Source organism: Hirundo rustica, chromosome 19, assembly GCF_015227805.2.
Source record: "Hirundo rustica isolate bHirRus1 chromosome 19, bHirRus1.pri.v3, whole genome shotgun sequence".
Lineage (NCBI taxonomy): Eukaryota > Metazoa > Chordata > Aves > Passeriformes > Hirundinidae > Hirundo > Hirundo rustica.
Window position 1 is genome coordinate 8,876,659 of NC_053468.1, and position 8,897 is coordinate 8,885,555.

Sequence of the window (8,897 nt, forward strand, 5' to 3'; positions counted from 1 at the left end):
TTCTGCCAACACTTCACATCTCATTCTGTCTGTAGTAAAGCTTTTGTTAGTGTAGAAATGTCATAAAAATTCACAACTTAAATCACTTTGTGGTGCCCTGCCCATAGTGTGTCCCATAAGTTACTTGTAGCAGGTGATGGCCAAGGCCCATGGTGCACACAGAGCACTGGAGAAGAGCTGAACCAGTGTGGTGTGGGAATACAGATGGAGATGGTGCTGAAGGCAATCTAGCCCCCATGTATTGCAGCTGTGTTAATTACCAAAGAGTGAGAACAGCCTTGGCCTCACAGCTGTGTGTGTGATAAAAGGGTGAGTTAGCTGGTGAAGGGTCAGCTGGAGTCTGCTGGCTGTGCTGTGAGGAGGAAAGGACCAGGAGGGCATGTGAGGGACAGAGAGGGTAAGATGCCATGCATGGGACAGACAGGGTTAGGTGGCCATGACAGGGACAGGAAGGAGTGAGCCAGAACTGCAGAAGGAAGAGAGAAGAAGGAGAGAAAGAGCCAAAGCTGTGTGGAACTGTCCATGGGAGGTTACACAGATAAGGTGTGAAGGACTCTTAGATAACAAGGCGCTGGTGCTTGGAGCCTTCTTCAGTGTCAGCTGTACCTCCTCTGACAGTTTGGCTCCTTGTGTTCTTAAATCCAGCTCCAAATGTGGCAGCAGGGAGTTTAGGAGGGAAAGTCTCCATTTCTGTACCGCTGTCAGTCTGGGCACACCTGGATCACGAGGACACATGTGGCAGGTCCAGCTGCCTGTCCTCCTGCCCCAGGATTGGGATTTTCCAGCGCCTTGCCAGCGTGGTGGGAATTGTGAAGCAGCCCCACACTTTGCTCACCAGGAGCAGCTGTGTGGGGATGTGCTGGAAAATGCACACTAACATTAACTTACAGCCTCGGCAAACTCTTGGCCATGCCTTGTGTGTCTATAATCTATAAATACATACTATAAATGCAGCTTATCCTTGCAATTTCTACTTCCCAGAGAGCAACCACTACCTGTGGCACTGGAGACCCAAAGTGCAGCTGTGAATCAGCTGCTCTAATAACTCATCTGCACAATCCTACACAACACACCCCTGGGGGGAGTAAACCAGGTGCCTGAATACATGGGGGAAACTTATTTCTACTTACCTTCTGCTTTTATCCAATTATCTGGATTTTTACCAGCTATAATGTGTTTTTCTTCCCAGCATGCCCAGAAGAAGCACTACACCCAATTCACCAGAAGAGAATTGCTGTGGAGACAGATGAGGTGGAGTGACTAAGGTCACCCAAGGGCTGTGTCTAAGAAAGGAGCTGAACCTGGAGGGCTCCCAGCAGGGATTGAGTGCAGTGTAGGCTCTGGATGTACCTGGTTGCAATTGAAGGACAAGGATTTCACCCACTGTAAGTCCTGTCCCACCTCTCAAGCCAGTGAAACCAGCAGGTCAGAAGGAGATACCATCTAATATTTTCTAATAATTTTCTTTTTCTAGGCCATGTGCATCGCTTACTGGGAAAGGCACAGCATGCCCACAGCTGGGCCAGATGTGCAGCTGATTTCTTCATTTGCCTTTTTGGTTCCTATTCTCATGTTGATCCATATCAGTCCAGCCCTGCAAAACTGACTTTTCTTACTGCTCCCAGAAATACCATTTTGCAATGATTTTTTCCATTTCTAGAGTGGGTCAGATTGTCGTGGCCAGTGTCCCTGTTGTGGTGTCTAAGTGAATTAGGGAGGTGGCACGGGGCTGAAGCAGAACAGCATGGCCAGAGGTCTGCCACCAGCACCAGAAACTTTGAGGGTGTTCCCCAGAAGGCACCTTGCGGGTAGGAACCCAAGCAGATTCTTAAGTAAATGTTCCCACAAGGAACTCTTCTAGAAAAGCTGAAATGGAACTTGAACCAAAAGTGCATGAAATTACCACAGGATCCCAGAATGGTTTAGGCTTGAAGGGACCTTAAAGACCCTCTTGTTCACCCCCTACCATGGGCAGGCACACCTGCCACTTCACCAGGTCATTTAAACACTTGACCTTGCTTCAAACACTGTTAGAAGAAAGTCTCTTTGGCCAAAATCTAGATATATTCCTGCACTCCAGTAACCCTGGCTGCTGTCACCCTCCTGGAGATGACTTCATTCCACCAGATTCCTCAGCCCAGGCTCTGTGCCTCAAAAGCAATTGTTTGTGCTGTGGCTGGGAAACGTGTATCATCACAGTTGCCTTTTTTCCCGCTGCAGAGTAATTAATAGGTATTTCTTGTGGAGGGCAGTCAATTCTCATTACACTGGGCTTTCACAAAGCTGGTTTGTTTGGGCTTTTTTCTCAGAAGTGGAATATCCAAGAGACACTTTGTGCTAAGGCTGAAGTCTCTGTGTCACAATTGCTCTCTTTGAGCTGTGAGAGTGTGAAGGCAGCACTCAGAGGCAAATTGAAGGCTAATTTTATGTTGAGGGAGACAGCCACAGGTTCAGAACTCTCTGCTGGTGTAAAATTAATGCAGTAATTTTACTGCAAACTTTTCCATGCAGGTCTGTGTCAGCTGCTGTGAGACTGTGAGCCAAGGGCTGAGGCAGGAGCATGGCAGAGTAGAGGTTGGAAGGCACCAGCTTTTTGTTAATGCAAGATCGTAGAATCCTGGAATGGTTTGGGTTGGAAGGGATCTTAAAGACCATCTCATTCGACCTCTCCCATGGGCAGGGACACCTTCCACTGTCCCAGGCTGCTCCAAGCCCCAGTGTCCAACCTGGCCTTGGGCACTGCCAGGGATCCAGGGGCAGCCACAGCTGCTCTGGGCACCCTGTGCCAGGGCCTGCCCACCCTCAGCATAAAAACCTTCTTCCTAATATCCAGTCCAAATCAACTCTCTGTTAGTACCAAATCATTGTTCTACCACAAGAGGCCCTGCTAAAATGTTTGTCCCATTCTTTCTCCTAGACACTGATGCCTTGGGAAGGGTGACCTGGAACAGAGACTGAACAGAGCTAGAGAATAAAGTAGCTATTTATTGAAAGGCCTTTAGGATACACCTTGGGCAGGACGAGAGCCTGACCATGGCTACACCCAAGGTGGACTAAGAATGGTCACAAAATGGACAAATGGTCACAAGGTCTCACACTTTTATAAGTTTTGGTCCATTTGCATATTGGGGTTTAATTGTCCAATTACAGCTTGAGGCTGTGAGGTCCCATCCTTCTTGTTCCTCCCTCCAGCCACCGCTGTTTGTGCTGTTGGACCTGAAAGTTGTCCTTGGTCTCCAGTAGGAAAAGGATTTGTTTTGTGTCCCTGCTCTATGGAGACCGGAGTGACCCTGAATGTGAGCTCAGAGCTGCACCCTGGGCAGCACAGAACCTGAAAAACATGAAAGCTGAAACTTAAGGCATCAATACCTTTCAGTACTAAACATCACTATCAGAGCTCCCTGGGCCCTTCTCTTCTCCAGCCCAAGCAATCCCAATTTCCACTGCCCTGTGCCAGCTGTGGAGTTAGTATTGCACGTTCACAGCAGCCAGCACTGATCACTGTCCCAGCAGCCCTGCCTGCTCCTGTGCCCCTTATAAATACCTGCTCCATCCTCATCCGGTGGTGTGGGGCAGAGAGGGGCACTCTGCTCCCTGCACAGGTGCAGCACCAGCAGAACTGTGCTGGAGTCGAACAACAGGCTCCTGAGTTCCTTCCTGACTCTGTGGATTTCACTGTACAATACAGCACTGGAAGTCATTATTGTTACAAAGAATCACTAATTCAATAATGCCACTGCCCTGCAGGAATAACAAGCACACGCTATTAATGCGCTTCCCCCCTCGCATTCATTGCAGAGCACAAAAGCCGTTCACAGAATGCAAGAAGACTTGAAGCAAGGACACCATTAGTGCTGCCATGCATTGCTCACACCCAATCCAAGAGCTGGAAATTATGATGGCAAAGCACATTTTTGAATGCCATTCACAAATGCAAATAAAATAAAATAAAAAATTGTTAAAAGTTAAAACTTCAAATAAAAGTAGGAAAGCTGCCTGGCATTGCACGATAACGCAGAATTTTATTATTCCTCTTTAATTGTTTGACGTTTATGCCTCTGTTTAGTAAGTCTGTTCATTATCATTCTCCAATTAACAGAGACTTTTTCAGATTATTTTTATGAAATTCTCATTTAATTAGCAATACAGCTGAATCTCAAATGGCAGTTTTAAAAATATCCTTCTACTGATCAAGCAGCCAAATGGTCTTTCTGAACACTTGCAGAATTGTAAACCTTCATTTGTCTGCTAATTATCCCCCCTGCTTAGATGATGGGAATGGGAACACCTGACAATCAGGGGTTATTCACCGGACACTTTCATTGAGCCTGGTATGGAAAAATACAGATTTCACTTATTAAAACCTTCTCATGGGCTGTTTTAAGAGTAGAGAATGGGATTTATCAGATGATTTTCAGAATCCACACAATAGATGGGGAATTAAAATAATAGGACAAATAATAGAAAACAGGTGTGATAGGATACATCACGCATTCTACGACCACAAAGCAAAATGAGGGGAAATACACTGATAATAACATAAGGGAAAAGAAAATAATAATAAACTGAACAGTAAAAAGTCAGTGAATGGATCCTCCTGCCATACAGCTGGAGACCATTATGGTATTTAGCAATGCATACACAAATAAGCTTAAAATGCATATTTGCCATATATTGGTGGATGTATGTAGTTTGGGAGAAAAAAAAAAAAAAAATCCTTTAATCTACCACTGAACCGCTTGCACATTTGCAGAGGAGTGTGGCAGCTTTCCAGGTCCCTGCTGTTCATCCCTGCCTTTGCTGTGCTCTGTGACGCCGCTTCTCTGCAGCCCTTTGGGGTGGGTGAGCACAGGGACTCCTGGCACTGCCTGCTCCCAGCACCACGGGGAGGTTTGTTAGTGGGATGAGGGGAAAAAACAGGTTTTCCCCTGTAGCCCTGTGCTGCAGGGGAAAATACTGAATTTGAGAGGAAAGGAGACAGTCATTGAATGGTTTGGGCTGGTAGGGAGCTGAAAGGTCATCCTCTAAGCTCCCTACCTCTGCCGTGGGCAGGGATAACATTTTCTGTTCCAGGTTTTAAACCTAATCCTGGCAGGATATCAGGACAGATATCTGTGCCAAAGGTGAGTTTTTGGTGGTGTTGGCTCTGCCACTATGGCTTTGCTGTGCTCCTGCTCTCATTTCTATCCCAAAAGTGCTCAGAAGCTCAGAGGTAACCGGAAGGCAAGTGAATACCAGAGTGGACATTTCAGTGGCTGGAATGGATGTAGGGCTTGCAGGACTCCACCAGCCATCCTCACCGAGTCTCACAAGCTCCAAGAAGAGCTTCCAACCCAGCGTTTGGCCGGGAGAGAAGGCAGGAATGCCTCCATCCAGGCATTAAACGGCAGTAGTGGAACAGTCTGCTGCTGCCAGGTAAGTGGAGAGGATTCCTCAGAGTCACTTTGGATCTCCAGCTGCAGTAATACTTTGTTATGAATCTCTCTCAGTGCACTTGTAGTGCAGCTTGGAGAGTCTGTGTGACATTGCCTCCAGTGACCTTTTCGATATAGTCCAAGTGCTGCAGAGCTGGTCTTTCAAGAGGAATTCAAATCGAATTTGCTCGGGCAGAAAGGATTTGCCTGAGGATAGCCCTTGCTACTCACTTCGCATTTCTCCTTGCCATTCTCATGGAAATTGCAGTTCTTTAATGCAGGGTGCTTCTTCCTACGAGCTGCAAATGCCTCTCTTCGAACAACGGGGACAGCCAGGGTTGCAAGGGAGGGTTTGGGGTGGCCCGGCAGTGACAGCGCTGTGCCAGGAATTGCCGCAGTGGGAGGATGGAGGTGAGAACGTGAGCACAACCCGTGCAAAGGTGGCGGTGTGACCGTGTGAGCTGGCACACCAAAGTAGCTGCTGCGTGTCAGGCACCCACCATCGTGTTAAAAAAAAAAAAAAAAAAAAATGCAACTCATTGCCACGGGATGGAATAGCTGAGATTTGGATGAACTTCAGGTGCAGGGAGAGAAATTCGTGGGAGAAAAATTCACTGAGTGCTTTGCAAGGTGAAACAGCCAAGGAGCAATATCTGGTGCTAACACTAATGGCCCTGGGGTGAAGTCCCTGCCCTTCTTGGGGCAAAGTGTGTGTGCTTAGGAGTGGAAAATGTTGGTGTTTTCATGTGCTTTCCTGGCACAGTATGATTATTTCATACGTTTGTCTGAGGTGCTTTAAAATGTAATTTCTTTGATTAATTTGGTGTCTATATTTTCACTGTTTTGTTCACTCCAATTTATGACAAAATTGAACAAAGTGGGTAACAAAATATAGCCCTGTCAGGCTCCTGTCTTCACGGATATAAAGAAAAATGTGAAACTGTCAGGCACACAAATGTGCCAAACCCCAAGGAAAATTATTACATTCTGCTTGACATTTACTTTAATTTTACAAAATTCTGTAATACCATTATAAATAATAATAATAAAAAGCAGCATGGAAATATTTTTAAGTGTATTTATTTTCATTTGCTAGCTTGGTGATTTATGGGTTTGTTTTATTTTCTTTCTTTCCCCCATCTCTGCATCAGAAGAGAGAATGAGCACCTTGAGCTCGACTGCTGGAGTTGGGTGTCCAAGGGAATGTGCCTGCTCACGAGAAGGGGACAAATAACAGGGACATCTCTGCTTCCAAAAGCCCTGCAAGGCTGCTGTTGAACCCCTGTAAAGTTCTCTCTAAGGGACAGGTGACTGGGTCAGGTCAGTGACTGCTAACACCAATCCAGGTTTGTACCAGCTGAGGGTCTAAAGCGGGGCTGATCCAGCGCTGCTGTGTGGAGATGGGAGACAGACACCCACGGAATTGTGGAAAGTGAACAATCTAATCCAAAGACCAGTGATGAAAGTAGAGAAAGAGTTGAAAAAAAAAAGGCACAAGAGGGTGGAAGCCAGCAACACTGAGCTTTCAAGAATGGGATAAGCAAAGGTGTGTTAAAACAAATTTAGGTGGTGATGCTGAGGGCCTCATCCTGCTCCCTCTGTTGATGTGAGCACCATGTTCTACCCTTCCCTTGAGGCCAGGGCTGGCTCCTTAGGCCATCCCAGCCTTGCAGCTCCTATGCAGAGGTACAGATGCTGTGGGCTGTAGCAGTTTTTAATCGAGAAGCAGCTGTTCTGTCTGGCTCTTTGGAGGAACTCAAAAGGCCATCAACTCACACCACTCTCTCAACTCTCTTCTGAAAAATCCTCTTCTCCTCCCCACCTTAGGGTCACACATGCCAAAGGAAATGAGAATAGAAAACCACTTCAAGACATCAAGGTGACTCTTCCTCTTACAGCTGAAAGCAAAGAAAAATGTATGAGAATAATTGATGGGATGTGGCAAACGGGGCTGGCATCATTTACATACTGAACTGACAGCATGTGCCATTCACAGGCCCTTCCTGCTGTAAATAATGCCATATAGTGACACAGAAAAGCCTTATTTATAAATCTTGGAAGTTAAAAAGGCACCGAGTGGACAGCCAGCTTCTGGACTCCCCAAGAAAATGTTTATATAGGAGAGGCTGCATTAGATATAGATATATAACCTGGCTGATCCAGGCGAGGCTCTGTGAGTGAACTCCAGGGATTTCGAGCCCATATTCATGATCCCTGTGCTCACCCCAAGGGCTGATGCATTGCCTGGGACACAGCCCTAACACACTGAAATCTGGAAACCTCAAAGGGCTTTCAGTGCTCAGTATTTGTTACCTTTTCCCCTTGACATCCCCATAGTCTCTAATTTCCAGGGTTTCCTTAAGAGCCTCCAGCTGTGCTGCATTTGGGGTTGAGTGCTCCAGCTGCTCCCCGCTGCCCTCCCTGCTGCTCTCAGAAAACCACCTGGTTTACTTGCAGGAGGCTCAGTATAAGGAGCTGTGCTGGGGTAATCTACCTTGTTTTGGCAAGAGCAGGTTGGAGAGTGTTCTCTGGGCTGGGATATCCATGGGGTTGGTGACCTTTGCAGCTGAGAAAGTCCTTGCACAGTTTCCACCCACCTGTACCTGATGGGGAGGTGCAGCTTGGCCACGACATTGCTTGGGAATGTGTCACAGCGTTGGTGCTCTAAGCCCTGTGCAAGCCCTGGTGTCCTTGGATTGCTCAGCTGGTGGGAACAGGCTTTGCTGAGGAGCGGGATGCTTTTAGAGGAAAAGGCTCTCCCGTTGGGTGAAAGGTTTTGGTGAGCCAGGTTCTTCCAAACTGTAAGGTTTAATTTGTTTTCACCTGTAAAGGATGGCTGCTGTTGGGAACAAAACCCTGGGGAAGCAGCGAGGCTCTGTCATCCCAAACAAGTCAGGAAGCTCGTTCCTGGTGTTTCCAGCAGCAGCCCTGCTGTGCTGGTTCCGTGGGCAGCAAGCCTGGACCCCTGCATGCTGCTCTCAAACGAGTGGAGCTGCTCCTGTGTGCAAACCCAACCACCTCCTCTCCCTCGGGGCTGTGCTCTGCCAGCCAGCAGGCCTCCACTCAACCTCTCCTTTATAAAGCCCTTCTGGGAAGTGAAATGTGCTGCCTGCTCAGGAAAAGGCGTTATAATGGGCAGGTACCTTTGGGGGAAGATGGATCACTGAGTCAGAAATCAATCGAGAGCTTGTGATGGCATCATAAATCAGGGGATGCTGAGCGTTAAAGAAACCCAACACTTGATTTATAACTTGGCACAAGCCATTTGTCGCCAGCCAAGATTTTCAAAAAGAGAAACATTTTCGTAAGCTTAATTTAACATTATTTTTTTCCACTGTGCTAAGTGTTTCTGTAGGGTTTATTTTTCCTCCCGCAGATAAAACTCAATTTGCGGATAAAAACAGCCAAATGACATCTTGAAAATTTTGTTTCCCTTTGAAATTCCTGACAGGTTCGTGCTCCCTTTTCCCTAATTCATGGCCA

General features: G+C 46.9%; 2 long non-coding RNA genes across 3 annotated transcripts; one reads left to right on the top strand and one right to left on the bottom strand.

The window, feature by feature from the left end:
* The first annotated feature begins 340 nt into the window (after positions 1-340).
* LOC120761409 (uncharacterized) lies at positions 341-3,849 on the top strand. 2 transcript variants are annotated; one of them, XR_005703633.2, is made up of 3 exons: positions 341-397; positions 1,190-1,385; positions 1,475-3,849. It is a non-coding gene; the product is annotated as an uncharacterized LOC120761409 (long non-coding RNA). The 2 variants fall into 2 exon arrangements; XR_005703634.2 differs by having other exon boundaries at positions 347-543.
* Positions 3,850-6,716: 2,867 nt separating this feature from the next.
* On the bottom strand, positions 6,717-7,676 carry LOC120761501 (uncharacterized). Its single transcript, XR_005703669.1, has 2 exons — positions 7,565-7,676; positions 6,717-7,312 (listed from the first exon to the last, which is right to left on the bottom strand). It is a non-coding gene; the product is annotated as an uncharacterized LOC120761501 (long non-coding RNA).
* Between the last annotated feature and the right edge of the window lie 1,221 nt (positions 7,677-8,897).